Source organism: Cucumis melo, chromosome 10, assembly GCF_025177605.1.
Source record: "Cucumis melo cultivar AY chromosome 10, USDA_Cmelo_AY_1.0, whole genome shotgun sequence".
NCBI classification, from domain to species: Eukaryota; Viridiplantae; Streptophyta; class Magnoliopsida; order Cucurbitales; family Cucurbitaceae; genus Cucumis; species Cucumis melo.
In genome coordinates this window covers 7,808,807-7,829,849 of record NC_066866.1, presented here as the reverse complement: position 1 = coordinate 7,829,849, position 21,043 = coordinate 7,808,807, and positions in this window count along the sequence as shown.

Genomic DNA, 21,043 nt, shown 5'->3' with positions numbered 1-21,043 from the left:
CGAACCACCAACTGTCACCATTCATATTGTAATTTTCTTAAAAGAAATGAATGTAGTAAGAAAAATGAATGAGATTAGTAAAAATATATTAAAGTTTGTGAGTTATTCGGATCTCATCCACAAGCCTTAGTATGATATAGTTTGCTTTTACAAATCGCAATAAATCAGATCTATTTTCTATATTGATTTTAAAATATGAATTGAAGCTCTTTTTCCTTTTTCTTTATCTTATCTTTTCGATTTTTCAATTTGTTTATTTATTCTAAATTCAAAGTTTCTGGCTTTGCAAGTATCCAGTCCCATTCAGTAGCTGAATACCAGCTTTTGTCTGCTACTTGTAAGTGTAAAATAATTGATCTTTTGATTGGACAAACAATGGTGCACTATATTACCAAGGTTTATTATTAAGTTATTCACTTTATATCATATATATGTGACAGGTAAAAGTGACTCTAATTATTCAACGAACATAAACACTATCTTTTTTGTACTGCCAGAAGAGAAGATCTTTACTATGAGATAGATTGATTTAATACTTAACAAAAATATCAATATTTACTTTCATCATCTCTTGCATTTTTTCGTCTTTGATGAGTTCAAATATTTACCTCTTTAATTTCAAGATAATACGTTTGAAATTTTTATCAATTTTGAATATTGTTTACAAATTTTAATTGTTGTATAAAATTTAATTCGATTAATCGGTAAGAAAAAGCTATACACTTGGAAGTTTGGAATTTGTATGTAAATTGGTTCACGTGTCGATTAAGCTATTTTGTTGATACCAATATAATTTAAATATAATCTTTTCTAAATTAATTGATTTACACATTTGATTTGTGATTTTAAGAAATATCTTATTTTATTCTATTTCCAAAAACATCCTGACAATCATATGAACAATTAAAAAATATGTGTAATAGAAAACGGATAATATTATAGGACTTTTTGTTGAAATTAATATACGTCTTGGCTGTGTTCATCTTAAAACAAGATACAATTACCTCACTTATGTAAAATATATTAATTTTTTTATTTAAGTTGTTGATGCTAAAGTTTGATACACCTAATCAAGTTTAAGGGTAAATTAGAATTATTTTTCCCCTTATATGTTAATTATTTAATTTAAATAAAAAAATATACATTGAGACTCTTATGTAATAGTTGGTGAATAAAACTGAACACCATTAAAATTGATTTCATGAATTTATATCCGAAAACACTCCAAAGATTAAAGTAAATCACAACCTGAAATAATAGCTAGCGACAACTTTATGTGTAGTTTAAAGACTAAAAAGTATAATTTGTGTGTTCATATATATCATGCATTATTGTTTTATTATCTATTTGTGATCTGCAAATTAACGTATATTTAAATATACGGGTACATAGTAAATCATGTTACATTTTAGAATTTTGTATTTAAATAGTCTATGTGAATAATAAAATGGGTAACTTGAGTTTCATCACATCCACCAATATAATTACAAAGCATTAGTTTCAACTTAACTCTCAAATTCAAAAAGCACATCTCTAACTATGAACTAAACCATGGATTAACATTAGAGACAAATTTAATCATAGCTATAGTTGAAAAAAAAAAACAAAAAAAAAAAAACAAAAGAGACCATTGATCTAGAATTTGATGAAATTGTATACCCACTACAAAAGTCTCACATGCCCATTTTAATACATAATCTCTTACCCATATATATACACATATGCATACATATATGTTTGGGTTGCACCAAGTTGGGCAAAATGGCAAAAAAAAAAAAAAACAGTGCATATTTTTTATTATATGGAAAATACTTCCAAAAAGATCATAGCCACTCAAAATGGGTTCTTAAACCCAAAAATATTCCATAGTTTATCTTAAATGAATTAGTGCTTCGTTGGTTCCTCATTTGTTCTTCTTGCAATTTGAAAATGGGAGGCATAAAAAACCAACCCCTTTATATATCTCTCCCTAAACTCCCACTTGCTAATTAATTCTCTCTATATGCCCATATCTTTTAGTGTTGGTTTCAACAAATTTTGCTAAATAATTCATAGACAAAAGCAATTCCTTGCCCATGTGCCTAGATGACAAGTTCCCTATTTTTGATCAAGTACTATATGCCTATTCCAAAGTTGGATCAAAGTATATTGCAATGGTTCAAGTTTTTATTATTATTCTCCCTCTTCTTCAATTTGATTGAAGTTTTTGGAGGTGTTCTACACTATTTATTATTTCAAGAGTAGTAATGAAAATTCAAATCAATTATTGGTTAGCATATATGATTGAATGATTATTTTTCATGGTGTGAGCCAAACATAATAATGTGAGCATAGTGGGTTTGAGCATGAATTTTAAGGTATTATTTGATTGAAGAGTAAATAAAGAGGTTGGAGAATTGTTGTGGCAAATTTAGAATTTTTGTTCAAAAATTGTGGATAGCTAAGACTCTATTATTCTATTAAACACAAAATCAAAATTCATTACAAAATTTGTTGGACACAAAACTAAAAGTTTAAGTCTAAATATACAAACATTACATTTTAAGTTTACATTTTTTAGAGTTGATGACGAGATAAATATAAAATTTAAAATTTAAAGATCTATAATGTAACCTTAATTAAAAAATATTGTACAACATAACGAATATATTTAATTTATTGTACCATTGGTTATATTAACATAATTATTTTATTAACTACACGTTACATTTAAATGTATTGTCATGAATCATTGTAAATATAATTTTTGATTAGTATAAGGGGTTTTTTAAAAATTAGAACAAAATACGAAAATATTTAAATAACAATTTTGAGCGTATAGAACAATTTTGATATAGGAAAAAGCCTATAAGCCTACAATGTAAAATAATAAAAATACTTCTGCGATTAATCAGTCACAAACACGTGAAAAACGATTTTGTACTTAGTCTAAATGATTTTGTACTCTTGTACCAATCTAAACTATCTTGTATCTCTTGTACTTAGTCTAAATGATCTTATACCTAGTCTAAATGATCTTGTACCCTTGTACAAGTCTAAACAATCTTGTACCCTTTGTACCTAGCCTAAACGATCTTGTACCCAGTCTAATTAAATGATCTTGTACCCAGTCTAAACGATCTTGTATCCTTATATCCAGCCTAAATAATCTTATACTATTGTACCTTGTTTAAACGATCTTGTACAAAATCTAAACGATCTTGAACTGAGTCTAAATGATTTTTTATCAAAGTTAAATGATCAATTAGTAATAGTGGTCTACCTCTTTTTATCTGGAATTGACAATTAATCGTTTATTGATACACAATCATTTAGATACTATACCAATAGATGTTTAGATATTGACAGTTCGTCAGTAGATGTTTGGTGTGCCAGCAGGTGAAGGCACCTAGACAGAGGCCAGCAGGGCTGCTGCAACCCTTGAGTGTGCCAGGCTGGAAATGAGAAAGCGTTTCGATGGACTTCATTACACGACTGCTTAGGACTTTAAAGGGGTATACAGTGATTTGGGTTGTTGTCGACAGGCTCACAAAGTCAGCCCATTTCATTCCAGGGAAGTCCACTTACACTGCCAGTAAGTGGGGACAGTTATATATGACAGTGATAGTGAGACTGCATGGAGTACCTGTATCCATCATTTCGGACAGAGATGCTCGTTTCACATCGAAGTTCTAGAAAGGACTTCAGTTTGCATTAGGCACGAGGTTAGACTTCAGCACAGCTTTTCATCCCCAAACTGATGGCCAAACAGAGAGGTTGAACCAGATTTTAAAGGACATGCTGCGATCTTGTGTGCTAGAGTTTTCAGAGAGTTGGGACTCCCATTTACATTTGATGGAGTTCGCCTATAATAACGGTTATCAGGCCACCATTGGCATGGCGCCGTTTAAAGCCCTGTATGGTAGGTGTTGCACATCTCTTGTTTGTTGGGGAGAGATAGGTGAACAGAGATTGTTAGGCCCTAAGTTAGTGCAGATCACCAATGCAGCCATACAGAAGATTAGAGCTCGTATGTTGACAGCACAGAGCAGACAGAAGAGTTATGCTGATGTACGATGTAAGGATCTCGAGTTTGATGTGGGAGACATGGTTTTTCTGAAGGTAGCACCGATGAAGGGTGTTCTGAGGTTCAAGAAGAAGGGGAAGCTAAGTCCACGTTTTGTAGGGCCATTTGAGATACTGGAGCAGATTGGTCCTGTAGCTTACTATTTGGCGTTTCCCCCATCATTTTCTACAGTACATGATGTATTCCATGTCTCCATGCTGAGGAAGTATATCGCAGACCCGACGCATGTAGTTCGAACCATTGCAAATTAATGAGAACTTGAGCTACGAGGAGCAACCTGTTGAGATCTTGGCAAGGGAGGTCAAGAGGCTCCATAATCAAGGAATTTCACTGGTCAAGGTTCTTTGGTGAAACCACGGAGTTGAAGAGGCCACATGGGAGAGAGAAAAGGACATGAGAGCCAATACTCCGAGCTGTTCGAGGATTAGAACTTTCGAGGACGAAAGTTTTTCAAAGGAGTGAAGATTGTAACGCCCCAAATTTGGATGTTTAATATTATTTGATTTGTGATTATGTGATTTTGTTAGACATTACCTAATGGTGGTGGTACTTGGGAGTTGTGTTAATTGGATGTATTTGAGGAAACTTTGATTAATGAAATTTTTTGGTTGTGTAATTAATTAAGTTTTGAGGAATATAATTATTTTATTTGGATAATAAAATTAGTAAAGATATTTGTTGAAGATAAAGAAAATCGGGGTTGAGGAGAGAGAAAGTTGAATTAATTGGTTAAGGATAATGGTGATGCTTTTCTTGGAAAGAAAAATGATAAAGGGATTGCTGTGATTGGTTGGTTTTGATATTTAAAAGGGAGATTTGGTGGGATTAGTTAGGAGAAAGATGATTTGGTTGTTTTTTTTATTAGTTATTTTATTTATTTCAATAAGGAAAAGGAAAGGGGAAATAATATTGGTTTACATTTGTTTTGTATAAATAAACTTTGGGACACGTGCAAAGAAAACCAAAAAGCAAAGAAAACCCTAAAAAAAAAGTCCCTTCTTGTTGAAACCCTAGACTGCCGCCGCCGTCGACCACCGCTGTCGACCGCCGTAACCCATCCGAGCCTCCACAAGCAGCCGCCACTCACCGCGTCTCCATCCACCGCTCGCCGCGTCTCCGTCGCACAGACGCCCGCGACCCTAGCGAAGTCGTCGAAACCCGTGCCTCTCCAGCCGTCATTCTCTGCGGATCGAAACCCGACCAACCCATCCGAGCGCTCCCAAGAGAAACGCCTATCGGACTCGTGTCTCCTCCACCTGCAAGCCGTCATCGAGCGGTCGCGTTCCGTCCCTGCAGTCGTCCGAACTCGGAAGCTCGACCAGTGCGTCCGCGACTCTAATACCGCGTGAAGTCGACCCGAGCCGAGTCACACCCATCCGCGTCGTGCCTGCACCGCTAGCCGAGCCGTGCACGCCCCTGTCAAGTCGCGTCGCGTCCTAGCCCAGTCGTTTCACCTCTAGCCGAGTCGCCAGTCGATTTTCGCCTCTCCAACCGAGCTAGCTGAGCCGCCAAGCTCCCTTTTAGCCCTATTTTGACCTACATTTTTCGGTAAGCCTCGGTTGGTTTGATTTTGGTTTGAATCTATCCAGCTAAGGTTATTTTAACCCCAACTAAGTTGACTGTAGGATTAAATTGACTATAGTAGTTGGGAGCCGAGCTGGGAATTTGTCCAACTAAGTCCAAACCGAGTTCGGCCTTGATCTTGGGTAAGTCACTTCAAGTGGATTTTTGGACCTAAATTCTTTGAGGGTTAAATTATTAAATTGTGGTTTCCTAACTATCTAGGACTTTCGCTGCTTGGGGAGCGTGATTTTACTGCTAGAACTTGTTGAGCAACCTTCAGGTAAGAGATTCTCCTACTAGACCTCCGAATTACATTACAAAGACCGCATGTATGAATATATGGTTACGCACGATTGGTAGCTAAGTATATAACTCGAGGTTTTGAGAGAGAGACTGATATTGAAATTGTGCTTACCGGTTGACTCTATGGTTAGTGTGATTAGTACGTCGACGCTATCGCCTTCGCCCTAATGACATAGTTTTTGTGGTTGAGAATGACGTGATATAATATGTTATGGTTTGAGAATGACGTGATATAATATGTTATGTATGATAAGTTATGATGTGATTGATATGAAATGTTGTGTACATACTATGGGTAGGGTGTATGTTAGCTTCTTATTAGAGTCGTACCCACATGGGTGTCCTTCGGGATCACCACTATTATGACACAGACATGATGGAGAGACCCGACGGGGTCGCTCACACTTATGACTACATAGTCTGATGGGATTACCAGTCTGACATTGACATTAACATTGACATGGACATGACGTGAGTGATCCGACGGGACCACTCACAGCCTGATTGTATTAGGTGTTCCCTTGGGAATCACCAAAGACTAGCTTGTTCCTACGGGGCATAGATTGCACGTGTTTGGGGACGTGCCAGTTCAGGGGTACCACTTTTCAGGACTCTAATAGGAAATTAACAGGCATCTAGTGGGACTAGTACTGGGTCCCTTACTGAGTATTTTTATGCTCACTCTTTCCATTTCCATTTTTCAGGCAGAGGTAGAGGTAAGAACAAGGGCAAGCTGGCGAGTGACTAGAAGTGATCGTGGTGGGCCATATGTATACGCTTGCTTCCGCTTATGCCAAAATTCAGATTTTAGTATTGCATTTTCAATTCATTCTTTATTGGTTATTTTATTTCTTTAAAACTAGATAGGGCCCGAGTTAGGACTTTATTTTATACTTATTTCATATTTCCCTTGTTTATGTTTTTTTTAAATGAAAATTTGAGGTTTTTGTCTTATTCTATTTTTTTTTTAACTTTACAAATTTATTTACCCTTTTTAATTAGTAATGGCTTCGACTTAGTATAAGGAGTTGGGTCATTACAAAATATATATGAAGGAGAAATTAATAATATGAAGAGAGAAGAATAAATTGCAAAGAAGAATAAAAAAAACTAAAAAATCGTCCCACAATAATCAAAATCTAATAAAGATAAATATAAAATTTATGAAAAAGTAAATAGCTTCGCGAGTTGTAAATATTTTGTTATATTTACGTAAATTTACTTGTAAAATAAAAAATAATATTTTAAGAGAATTATATGCAATGAATTCAAGATTAGTGTCTCGGACTAAAACATCTTACCATTGTGTCAAATAGTAATTTTAATAACAAAAATGACTTTATTTTGCTTATAGAATTAAAGTGAAGGGTTAAAAACGATCAATAAAAACATTTAATTGTAATTAATACTTTTAAAAAGATTTAAATATATATAGGGTTTTTTCAAAAATATAACAAAGTCATAAAATATTTAGCTGGCATAAAACACTTTCAAAAACTGAAAAAGCTCATAGGCCCAAAAAAAAAATACTAAAAATAATCCATCAATAATGCGCATAATATTTGGTACACGATCGTTTAGATTTGACTATTGTTTAGTACACGATCATTTAGATTTGACTATTGTTTGATATACGATCGTTTAGATTTGTTCATTTAAATTTGGATAGTCAAATCTAAACGATTTATTTTTTCAATTCTCTGTACACGATCGTTTTTGTTTGATCGTTAGATTTGGAATGATTGTTTTTCAAATTTTGATACACGATCGTTTAGATTTAGCTAAACGAATTTTTTCAAGATTCTTTTGCTATACGATCGTTTAGAATTGGCTAAACGATTTTTTCAAGATTTTTTAAAGATTCTTTTGTTACACAATCGTTTATTTATTTATTTCTTTATTTTGTACACAATCGTTTAGATTGGGAAACGATTTTTTCAAGATTCTTTATACATTATCGTTTAGATTTTGCTATTTTTTATAGACGATCGTTTAGATTTTGGTAGCAATCGTTTAGATTTGGCTACCCGAATCTAAACGATGTTCTTTTTTTTTCAAGTCTACGTGATCTTGAATAACCAAATAAAAGTTTGAAAAAAAATCTTTTATATTTGATACATGATCTTAAACCAAATAACAGTTTGGAAACAAAATAAAAAAGAAGAAAGACAATAGAAAGAAAAAAAATCAAATGGCAGACCCAGACGAAGAGAAGAAGAAAGACAATAAAAAAAGGCAGAGATGCAGATGAAGAGAAGAAGAAAGACGATAAAAAAAGGGCAAACCTGAAATATTTAAAAAATAGCTAACTTCATGGACTTTGTTACATGAACCGTAAATATTTTACCAATTTGTTATATTTATAAAAATATCTCTTACATAAAGTAAGAATTGAGATGAAAAATATAATCCAGCATTTCTTTCATTGTTCACGACATTTTTTTTCTATGAAACTAACAATTTTATTAAACTCATTAACATTTGGTTTCAAATGATGAATTGAGCTTTGAAGATGAAAATTAATAATATGATTCGTGAAGTCAAGAAGTTAGTAGCTGAAGAGCTAAAGTTTTTTTTAAAAAGGATAGGAGGGATCGAGGTTGCACTCTCGAACATCTCCATGATGTGGATCCTTTCTAAATTTGAGGTGATAAAGATGTTTAATCCAATGATAAAAAAGAAAGAGGAATCCTTGGAAATGGCAAATATAAGAATGGAATTTGTCAAAATAGCAAACAGTTATTTTTTTTTTTAATTTATGGCAAAACCAACTGCCTGGGTAAATTTTCCACTTTTTTTCAACCGAAAATGCCCCTTAACGTATCAGAACTGTCCTGAATCAAATACAATATATTTAAGAAACCTGGAAAATCAAATAAAACATCACATAGCCAATTACAGTGTATCTGTAAACACATTCACTTATGTTAATTATTAACCAAATCAAATAATTATTATATTATTACAAAGATCCCTAACCATGTTTAATTGATTTCAATATTCCCTAATTATTCCCATTTTTCCCTTCAATAATTATATATTCAAACTTTAGCTACCGATTTTTCCTTCAATAGCTATTAACGCAATGAATAACTTATAAAATTTTAATGCAATGAAGTATTCCTTCCTAAAATAATGATAAACATGATGCAATAATTAATCATTTACGAAAAAACATTAAAGAATGTAACGGAAAAGCATTTAAAACAATCGAAATTCAAATCTCTAAAATTCATATTTAAACTCCAACAATTCTCTAAAATTATGACAAATATAATGGGAATACTTATCTTTAGATTCAAATCTCAACTATCCCTAAAATCATGCCAAATAAATTGTCATCTATATCTTTAATGTTACTAACAAACCAAAGTTCGTTAATGGAAACCGAAACACAATCTCAAATCTGAATATATTACGAAAATACAAATTTCACCAAAACGTTCATGGGCATTAAAACATAAATTTTAACGAAGAACGGAGAAAAACATATTCTTTTTGAAATTTCAACATCTTTATATTCTAAACTACTTTAGAAAAATAACTAACATTGCCTTCCCAACATTATATTCATAAGATTATGCTATATACATTATATTCATAAGATGAAACAATACTTTAATATTCATCCCTCCTATATACAATCTACCACTTAATACTTTATTTGATAAACTTGTTCCCTTTGAATTGTTTCGATGGCTTTGCAACGAGTGAAGACCATATTCCATGGTAGATGGATTGAGTCATGCCGATATATTGACTATCGCATCCAACATAGACTTTTTCCAAATTCAGAAGTTTCTGTCTCTAGGTTGACCCTTTATTGGAAAGATTGCAACAATTCGAAACTCATTCGGATTGTTGATGATAAGAATGTGTCTTGGATTATGTTAGTTTTATCAAAATTCCCGGACAATGATCTACTCATTGTCGTTGACACCGTACCTGTTACGGATATTGGAAATACCCCTTATATGAGCAGCGAACTACCTAGAACCGAAGACTCACGTACTGAAAATGTAATTATTGATCTCAATGCATTTGAATCACCAAATACTGTTATACACATTAGAGTTGGATCCATGTTTAGGCAAAAATCAGTTTTGAAAAAAGCTATTTATATGCTCGCTTTGAATAGTAGCTTTGAATTAGTTACTGTTAGGTCCAACCGTACATCATTCAACATCAGATGTAAGGATCCATCTTGCCCCTGGTATCTACGTGCTTCAGTATTAAAAAAAAGTGACATTTGGATATTTCATAAATTCACAGATACACATGTGTTCTGTTGACGTCGTGAAGAATGACCACAAACAAGCAACATCCTGGATTGTATCTGAGTGTACGAAATTAATATTTAAAACGAATGACAAGGCTCCATGTTGTCCTTCGGATGTTATAAATTATATGAAGATTCACCACGGTGGGAACATAAGTTATGATAAAGCTTGGAGAGGACATGAAATTGCTTTGAATTCCATTAGGGGTACTCCGGAGGACTCATATGCCATGTTGTCTGCCTTTTCGGATGCACTGATCCGAAACAACCCAGGTATCAAAAATTTCAAATACCCTGTATTTTAACAGATACCACAAGATCCATATAAAAATACAATGTAATTCTAAACTACTTTATCTGACTGTTTTTAGGTACATATACGGCTGAAGAAGCAGATGATGAAGGTCGATTTAAATTCTATTTCATGGCACTGGCTGCTTCAATTGATGCATGGAACTACTGCGTACCAGTTATTTCTGTTAATGGTGCAGCTATGAAGAACAAATATCTTGGTACCCTCATATCTGCTTGTACTATTGATGGGAACTCTCAAATTGTGCCACTAGCTTTTGTTGTCGTTGATTCAGAGAATGATTTGTCATGGTCATGATTTTTTTCGAAACCTTAAAGCCATTTTTGGGGAACATAATGAAATGGTAATTGTTTCTGATGCTCACAAAAGTATAGAAAATGGGTTTAATGTCGTTTATGAAATAGCTGAACATGGATTATGTGCATTCCATTTGTTGAAGAACTTGAAAAAGAACCATAAATCACTTCCCATGGAGGACTCATTCAATAAATGTGCCAGAGCGTATACACCACTGGAATTTGAGTACTACATGAGGCAACTCGAACAACTATCTCCATCAATGAGGCATGAGTTGGAAGAAGTGGGAAGACATAAGTGGGCCAGGACATTTTTTAGGAGAAAAAGATACCAGGTTATTACAACCAACATCTCTAAAAGTATGAACTCTACCTTGAAAGAACAACGAGAATTGCCTGTAATTAGACTTCTAGCATCTATCCGTAGTTTGATTCAAAAATGGTTCTATGAACGTCGTACCAAATGGAGTTTCCAACGCACACAACTTTCAATATATGAAGAATATATGATTCGAGAATCCTTGGCGCAGAGCCGCTCAATGAATGTAAGTTATTTATTATTCAATAAATGCAATAAATGTGTAGTGAATTACTTTTTTTGTACATGATATTTGTTCTATTGGTGTGACAGATATATCCTATAGACCACATGAATTTGAAGTCCACCATCATAAGGAACAATTTGTCGTCAACATTTTAAATCGGACATGTTTATGTCGTCAATGGGACCTTGATTTGATCCCTTGTTCACATGCATGTATAGCATTGTCCACAAGGAATCTTAATCTCCATTTATACACTGATAAGTTCTACTATGTCTCAAATTTGATAAACATGTACAAGAAGGGGACGCGTCCTATTGGTACTGTAAACCAAATTAGGAATACCCACAAAAGTGGCAATAATGGAATACTTCTACTGCAGGTTAAACGTCCAGCTGGAAGACCCAAAAAGAAGAGGTTTACTTCATTTTTAGAGAAGAAAGTCACTGTTCGTTGTAGCAGGTGTGGTAAAAAAGGTCACAATTGCAGGTTTTGTAAAGAACCCATTTAGTAATGCCATGTTTAAGAAGTAAAAGGGATAATTAGTTTATATTCATAGTTGTATTTTCTTATCAAGTTGGTTGAATGATTCGTTCAAATAAGATCGTTCTTTTGTTCACTTAAATACAAAGTATTTAACTACACTGTATTTAACTGTTTTAAACTCAATCACAGTTATGTTCAAAATCCAATGTAATCCAGCTTACATAACAATTATCAAATAAGCATGAATTTATAAGTTTTGTAAAAACAAATACCTTAGTTCAACGAAAATATTGTAATTCTAATATATTCTAGACCCCTAACAAAAAAGCATAAAAGGAATATTTCAAGCTTGACTTAGATGCAGATCAAACGATGGTCATTCTGAGGATGAATTCTCTTTATCCTTCCTTGGTTCAACTACTTTTCCTCTTAAAGCATCTATCCATATTCCCGTTGAAACTGGTGTAACCTCTCTATACTCTTTAGCATTTGATTTTTTCCTTCCTAACCCTTCCTTTGTGTTGTTTAGCTAAAAAAATAAGTCCATGAATAGGATAACAAGTTATAAATTACGTATAAACTAGATCAAATGCTTACATGTTTTAGAACAACCCTTGCTGCTGCTGTATTTTTTGCCATATTTGAAACCCTATCATTACTCGGCATTTTGTCTATAATCTACAAGTTATTGGCAAACAAGTCTCTATATTAAGTATGTTATTATCATTTTCGAAATGTTGAACCGTCATTTATTCTAGATATGTTATCACCTTGGCCATCTGTGGTTAATTTTGCCAAATGCTGGTTGCAAGTTCCTCAACATTCTTGGGGTTGAATTCAATGAACACTGACCGTGTGTATTCTTTAATATTTCTCGGGTATTAGTTAAAGATACCATTCATATACAACAATTCACAACGTCTCAAAGGAATATGTAGTCACACCGAACCTACAGCCATTCACATACTTATATGTCAGATTTCAAATACAGTTGAAATGTTATCTCAATTGCCTAGATAGAATAACTATATACTCATTCAACATTATACCTATCCATCCATTAACTGATCTTCATAATGTTAAATGTTTCACAGCAAGTCATTCAATCATATTCATAATGATAAATGATATTCAATGATATCCCTAATGATAATTACCCAGAAGGGGACCGTAACCAACACGTACATAGTAATTACCAGCACTCATTACAAAAAAACAGTGGCAACTTGTAGATAACCCCAAAAAACATTCATGTCATCAATCCCCACACACTTAAACTAACAGGCAGCCTACTACCACAGTTAAAGGTACAAGTTCAATGTAGTTTATACTACAGTCATTAAACATACACAGTCATTTAGTATAATAAACATATAGAGATCCACAACTATACCGTTATTCTCCTCTGTTCCTTTTTCTTGATCTCATTATATATAACACTCTCATCAATTGACCGTATCAGCCTGTTTATCTCCTCATCTGTTTCCTCCAGGGCCTATTACAAGTATGTACATATTAGTCTATAATATGTATTATACACATTCTCAACATTTTGATTTTTTTCTTTACCTTATACTGCGAAGACTCTTTATCTCCAACTCTTGGTGGTGTCTCTGATTTTACCATTTTAGATTAACCACCATCGTTCCCTCTTGAACTCTCTCCTCGACTTTCATCCATAAGCCCTTTTCCATCCTTGTCTTCATCGTCATCCCTTTTTCCAAGCACCATTCGATTGCTTGAATCCAAGTTCAAATCTTCAACATCATCTTCTTCTTGGTCCACCTCCACCTTGTCAAGGTGCTCTTCAAACGCCCGTGCTCCCTGCGCAACAAATACAACCAAATACACTGTATTTGGTAAGATTCTTTGCAATCAGGTACACTGTATTTGTTAAGATTCTTTACAAATACAAACCAGATACACATATTATCAAAGTCTACACAACATGCTTACCATAAATTCATGCCTCTTTGTTGCTTCCATTATTCCATTCATCTTCTGCACTAGTTCTTCAAACCGATTATTCATTTTCAACTCCACACATTTAAGAAACTCAAGAAGACTTTCCACACTCGTCTCCATCCTCTGTTGGCTAATCTCAATCTTCTCTACCATTTTCCTCAGGACATTAATCTCACTTGTAGATGGCATGTCTCTATTCAGCGAAACAGAGGCTATGTGGTCAGAATTCTTGGTCTTTCGAAGTTCATCCTCTGCTTCTTTGAGTATGTCTTTTTCTGTCTCGATGAATGGTGCGAAGAATGGCATTCCCACTTCATCTGGGGTTGCCAGCATAGGAGACACTTCAAGCTGTTTCAAAAATGAAGAAAATACTCTATAAACAAAACTATTATGAATATATGAAGTACTACAAATTACGAGATTTACATACCGTTAGCGAATCGAACACTTTCTGTTTTAAGTCCTTCCATTTGGGTTGTATGTCGGCTGCCCAATTTATAATCCTAGGGACTTCATTGGAAATCCTCGTTGCAAAGAAGTTGGGCGGAGTACTTAATGTTGGGATTACCTCGTAAGCCCAAGCGAGAATGGGGAAAATAAAGCCCACGATAGAAATACCTGTTTGTCCCTTGCTACAGACGGCCCTATTCATGAAGTCCACTAAGAGTTCAAAAGCAACTCTACCCCACGGGTACCCATCAAATACTTCATCATCATCTACCATAATGATATAATCCCAATCTACACTTAGACATTCTTGTTTGGGGATCAAAAAAATCTCCAGAAAGTACAGCTTGGCCATTTTTATCCTATCATCATCAGTTCCAGCAGTACTTATATTGAACATAACATTCAAGTACTGCCTCGTCACAGTTTTAAGATTTTCAAAATATACCCCTTTTAGCCGTCCACCACCCTTTATATCCTCATGGTTAATATAAGGAACCTCGTGACATCTTAGGCCTGTTATAAGTGCAAATTCTCTCAATCCAAACCTCAAAACCCTTCCTCCTATTAGAAATTGAAGCTGACTAGTCGATTTGGGTTTGCACATTTGCTGAATAAGGTGCAACAACAATTGGAAGGATTGGTTTGTTATGGAGAGGTTTAGAAAGTGCCCAAGTATCCCCTCCCTAAACCTATTAATAAGCCTATCTCCAAGATTTTCCTTAATTTTCTCTATTACTGTGCTCTTAATGTGTAGATTGATTTTTAAAGGCTCGTTTCTTCTTTCATAACACATTAAGTAGACCGAGTCCTAACATGATTTGAAAAAATCATCAGTAACCAGACATATATCTATCACACATATCTCATATGCATTAAACCAATAAATACACTGTAAACATAAAAGACAGCCAACATATATAATTGAATAGACTATCAATATAAAATAACATACAGAACATTGATACTTTTCACTACCAATTTACACTACTCTGTAACTAACTACATCCCATTCAATCAACTACCCAACATACAAAAGACAGAAGCCACAAATACAAAACACATACAACAAAAGTACCATACATTACATATGCAACACTACAAATACAGAGTATCTAAATTTAATATATGAAACAGAAATAGTTACCTCTGATTTCTCCGGATTCATTGGAGCTTTTCCCTTTCTCCTTCTATCTTCTCTTGCCTTTTTTTCCTTTTTAACAGCCTTCACCTAGTTTATAAAACCAAAATTTGAGGTATGTATGTAAAATAACATACACCAATATGAAATTACTTGCTTACTTTCTTTCCCTTTTCTCGAGCCTTGCTCATTTTTCTAGTATCTGGGGGTATCTCACTCATCGATGAATTCGAATCTTCACCCACGACGGTCTCGCCTTCCTCTTCTTCATCCTGTTCTTCTTCATATTGTTTTTCTTCGTCTTCTTGATCATCAGCTTGTTCATCTTCTTCCACTTCTTCTTCTTCATGTACTTTCTCCTCCTTTTCGCTTTCGCTTTTCGTATCATCCTGTTTGTCAAATTTACAATTAATTTATACAGCACATAATTCATTCATAACAAATGTATGACGGTTATACCTTTCCTTCAAGCCCTTTTTGTTTTTTTCCTTTCTCCCTATAAACTCTCTTCCTCGAGACCTAAACAGGGAACAATATAAATATAAAGCTTATTTGAAACCTAAAAGAACACAAGTAATTGGAGAATAGATTTACACTTTACCAAACTCTTAATCCGTTGTTTCTTCTGGACAGTGGCTTCCTCTTTTTTCGTTTCAGTTCTCACCCTCTTTTTTGAAGTTCCTGGACTCTCTCTTTTACCCCCGAAACCTTCTGCCATGATATCTTCTGTTTTCTGACATTTATAGAAAAACATATAAACATCTATAACTTGTTTATAATTACAGAAAACATTCATTTGTACCTCCTCAGAAGAACTCGATAGGTTTTGAATTCCCGTTGCCAATGATTTCCTAGAACCAGTGATCCCCGCGGCTCGTAACCGATCACTTGTCCTTGTTTTGATTTCTCCCTTCCCCTTTTTCATCTTTATATTCTATAAAATTTGAAAAAGTCCAAAAGGCAATATATTTATATATAACTTCAGAACAGATCCCAAGTAACACTCCTAAAATAAAGGGCGTATCTGTTCACACTTTATGCCCTTTATTTTAGGAAACAAAAATCATGGAATTAAAATATAAATATGACATTCTATGCCATTTTAAAGCGGGTGGGAAGCAATTTGAAATTTAAAGAAATTTTAGAACTGGAGAATTAGAACTCGGTATTTTTTGCACACAGCAAGAATCCAAAGCTTGAATATGCAGAAAACACATACATGCATAAAACAGAGCAAGAATCCAAAGATCAAAAGGAACAACTCACCGATACTTTGCACAATTCGCGGTGCAAATCGATTGAAAAAAGAAAGGCGCATAGACGGCAGAAAAACGACGGTGCAATAGCGACGGTGGAAGATAAATCGACTTTGAAAAAACTAAAAAGGAAGATACGGTCGGAAAACAAAGGGCGTGCAGACGGCAGAAAAGCGGCGATGAAAAAGCGACTGTGGAAGACAAATGAAGGAAAAAGCTACCATATACGGAAGAAGACGCAGGGGTGAAAATTCGAAGACTTTAAGCGAGTGAAGGAAAAACTAGGGTTTTATTTGAGATGGGGAGTGGTTGCATGCAGAAGATGTGATGTTTTGCAGAGATATGGTTTATTTATTTGGGAGGGAAAATAGAAATTTGAAGGCAGTGTGTATTAAGTATAGAGTATTTGCAATTCTGCCTACTATTGTATTTGAGAATCTATATTGTAAATTAGGTAGGGGCATTTAAGGCATAGTTGTCCCATTTATTATGTGCAAATTAACTGTTTTGCTATTTTGATAATTAAATTTTTTTTTTCCATTTATCCAAAGTAAATGTTAAATTTTGCTATTCTTCTTGTCGCCCCAAAAAGAAACATGTGCACTTAATTGCAGAATTTAATTAATTTTTAATGTATGATTTTGTAGCTGCTTTTTTTACTTTTGTTTAACTCTTAAATTGTGCATACTTTCTTAAATTTGTAACACTTAATTAATTGAGATGCTAACTTAAAATCTTCGCATATATTTTAAATTTTTTCTTAGTAACAATTGTAATTGATGGAGACAAATTCTCTTTGTTCACACAAACAACATTACAATATACTTTCACATGTGAGTGAAATAATAATATATGAGTGTAATTATGGGATCTTAAGTCATAGCTTATTATAGGCATATGATAGCATTTGAAACTCACGATCTATTCTTGTTTAATTTGAGTTCGTTTCGTGATTTTTTATTTTTGATTGGATAATTTATAGGTGTTTAGTTCAAAGGTAGAATTTGGAGTTGATGTCGATTACAAAAAGAATCTTTAGTCTTGCTGTAAGGAAGAAGTTATTATTTGCAAAAAAAAGTCTCATGTTGTGGTTCTGGTTCTTGAACAATTATTCATCATCCAACATATGGATGAGAGTCTAAGATACTTGTTCTAGCTTTGGTTTTTTTAGAAAATCCCCATTTTTCCTTTTTGAATTTATGAGAAAATGAACTTGTTTAGTCTAACTTTTGGTTTCAATTCTGCAATTGAATGAAATTATATGTTGTATGTTGATGTTAATGCATGATATATTAATCACATGATTAAGGACGTTAAGATTAATAATCATGTCTTGTTTATGATGTTTAGATTATTTACATGCTAGGACTTTCTGTTAACTTTGTCTATTAGAGTCGTACCTACATAGGTGTCCCTCGAGATCACTACCTTTTTATATGACTGTGTAGTCCGACGGGATTACCAGTCCATTATGACATTCACATTGGCATAGACATGATTACGAGTGATTCGATAGGGTCACTCACAACCCGATTGTCTTAGTGTTTCCTTCGGGTACACTAAAGACCAGATTGTCCTAGGTGTTCCTTTGGGTTCAACGAAGAGTAGATTTGTTCCTATTGGACCACAGTTTGCACGTGTTCGGAAACGTGTCAGTTCAAGGGTACTTCTTTACCGGACTCTGATGGGAAGTTAACAGACACCTAGCGGGACTAGTAGTAGGTCCCTTACTGAGTATATGTTTATACTCAATCTTTCATGTTTAATATTTCAGGCAAAGGTAAAGGTAGAGGAAAGTTGGCGAGCGACAGAGAAGGATTTGTGACATGCCATATAGGGACTTAGTTTTGCTTCCGCGTATATGTATTAGTGTTTTAGTATTCTGTTTTTATTGAAAATTTAGTTTCCCTCCATTCAAAAAAGTGTCTATTTTTATTATTTCTTTTTAGTAATGACCTCAGCTTAGTATAAAGAGTTGGGTCGTTACAAAACCTATGTCAAATAAATTATTGAAATACACAAAGCACTAGTCTTAGTGGCAAGTCCAAGTTCGATCACAGGAAGCTCATTGGTTCTCAAAAAAAATAATTCTCAATCCGAGGTACCGATAGAGGATTTTGAGTGGAAATTGTACCAAGAGAATAAATAACAAAAAGTAAATTAAAACGAAGAAAACTCCAATGACAAAAGAATCTAGTTTAGGTTATTGGATTTCTCCCTTATCCAAAAAATTCAGTCATCGAACTATCATTACTTATCAATATGTAATCTTCATCTAACCAATTTAATTGGAATTGTCAATTAAATTGTCCTAAGGTTTCAACTGTTCTAATTCAATAGCATGCAATATTGAATTTCCCAAAAAACACTAAGTTCCCTTAGGTGGAATGCCTAATTTCCATGCATGTAATTCACATTCAATAGGCATTCAATTCTAAGTTGGTTAATCATTATACATCAAAATTGATTTACATGATAACCTAACCTATTGCTTCTAACCAAATCTTATTTAATTGTTACGAGTCAAAGAATTCAGAGCAACGTGATAGTCATACATTCTGTTGCGTCCAACATAATAACAATATTGAATTAAATTCATAATTGAACCAAAAATTACAATAAACTATGTTTAAATCACCTAAAATTCTAAAGAATAAAGAGAGAATCTAAGAAAAATCAAGCTAGAAATGAGTACCTTAGCCTGTCATTCACATGTCGGATGATGAAGAGATGTTTGGGGACTTAGAGTGCATAAAAAAGTACCGAAAATAGAGAGAATATAAGTTAAAATTGGTTGGAAAGAGTTAGGTTTCGAGCTGGCGGCAAAACAACTCTTTTACAAAAGAGGTGCAACACTGCGACGCTCTAAGGCAGCATCCGGCTCTAACGGACAAATAAGAGCACCTCAACTTTGGAGAATCGCGGTGCTTGGCCATTTACACAAACCACGAGTTTTTGCTTTACAGTGTCGCGCTGGGTGTCACAATCGTAACTTCTCAATACGATTGTGCGGCACTTGTTTAGCTCGATCAACAAGTTAGTCGTTCGAAATTCGGAATCCGCGGACAAACTCGCGGTATGATGTAGCCTCCCTCCACGTTCTTGGGAAATGTTTTTATAAAACGGGAGAGAGAAAGTAAATAGTTGAAAACATCATAAAGAAAGCATTGAAGACTGTCAATTGCAAAGAAAATAACTTAGCTTGCAAAGAGTGCGACAAGGCTTGGGCGGGGGTCGGACTAGTCATGTACCCCCTATAGTACATATTCAGATTTTTGGTCATGGCAAGCTTGCATATGAAAAAGCAGAATTGTCAAACTGTGGCTCGGCGACACGAAAACGAAAGAATTAACCTAGACTACTTTCAAGACATAAAGATAAAATGATTTGGTGGTATTCGGGCATACGGCCATAGGTAAATAATACCTTGGACAAATATGCCCTTGACATTCTCCCCCACTTAAACGGTTGACGTCCTCGTCAACTGGCGAAGCTGGAGTTCTTTGGTCTTCTGCGTCCACGCTTCAAGGTCTTCACCATGTTCTCCGCTTGTTACCTCCACGAGGGGCTTCTTTCGCTGCACCAGGAATTTATGTATCTCCCTCGTGGGCCTTCTACCAGTCCTTACTCTATAAGCAAGGACTTCCTTGACTTCTCTGTCTTCCTCCAAGTCCAGGTTGACAGATAATCATACGGCGTTGTTGCACCGTCAATTGGAAGCTTGGTCATCCACTTGAACTCAAGAGGGCATCACTCTCCATCTACCCCCTCCTCCATCGGCCTTGAAGCTTCTTCTAGGCACACTCAAGGGATGTCGGCTATTTGTCCCTGTTCCTCTTCAACTCTGTGATCCTGAGGGTTGTCCCCTACATTAGGGCCATCAAAGAGCGGCGGCGATACAGAATGCCTCTTACCTTTAATCTCAAACGAACTTCTCTTGATCAGTGAGTCTGTTTGAGCACCATGACCGAATTGGGCTACCTTCAGCAGTTGAACCCAATTCTTTTGTCTGCCATCAACACAATGATGCTGATATTCTCCGAGCACACAGCTGAATTGCTCGACTTTAACTTTTGGAGTCTTGGTCGTATCGACGACCCCAAGACTTGACCCCTCGATCATGGCTTGCTTCAAACCATTGAAGGCGGCCTGACACTCGAGGTTCTCACTCCACTGAGTGTCTTCTTCTCTCAACAACCCACATTGGTGGCACTCTCTCACATGACTCAGCGCGTTTATCTGGCTCTGCACAAAACAACACTTTCCTCCCTTGGCATCGGTAAGACTCAGTGGTACCACGGGGAACTCGTATGTAACGCCCCAACAAATTTGATTTCCTTTTTATTATTATCTTAAGTGTGGATATGGAAATTTCGAATTTATTTG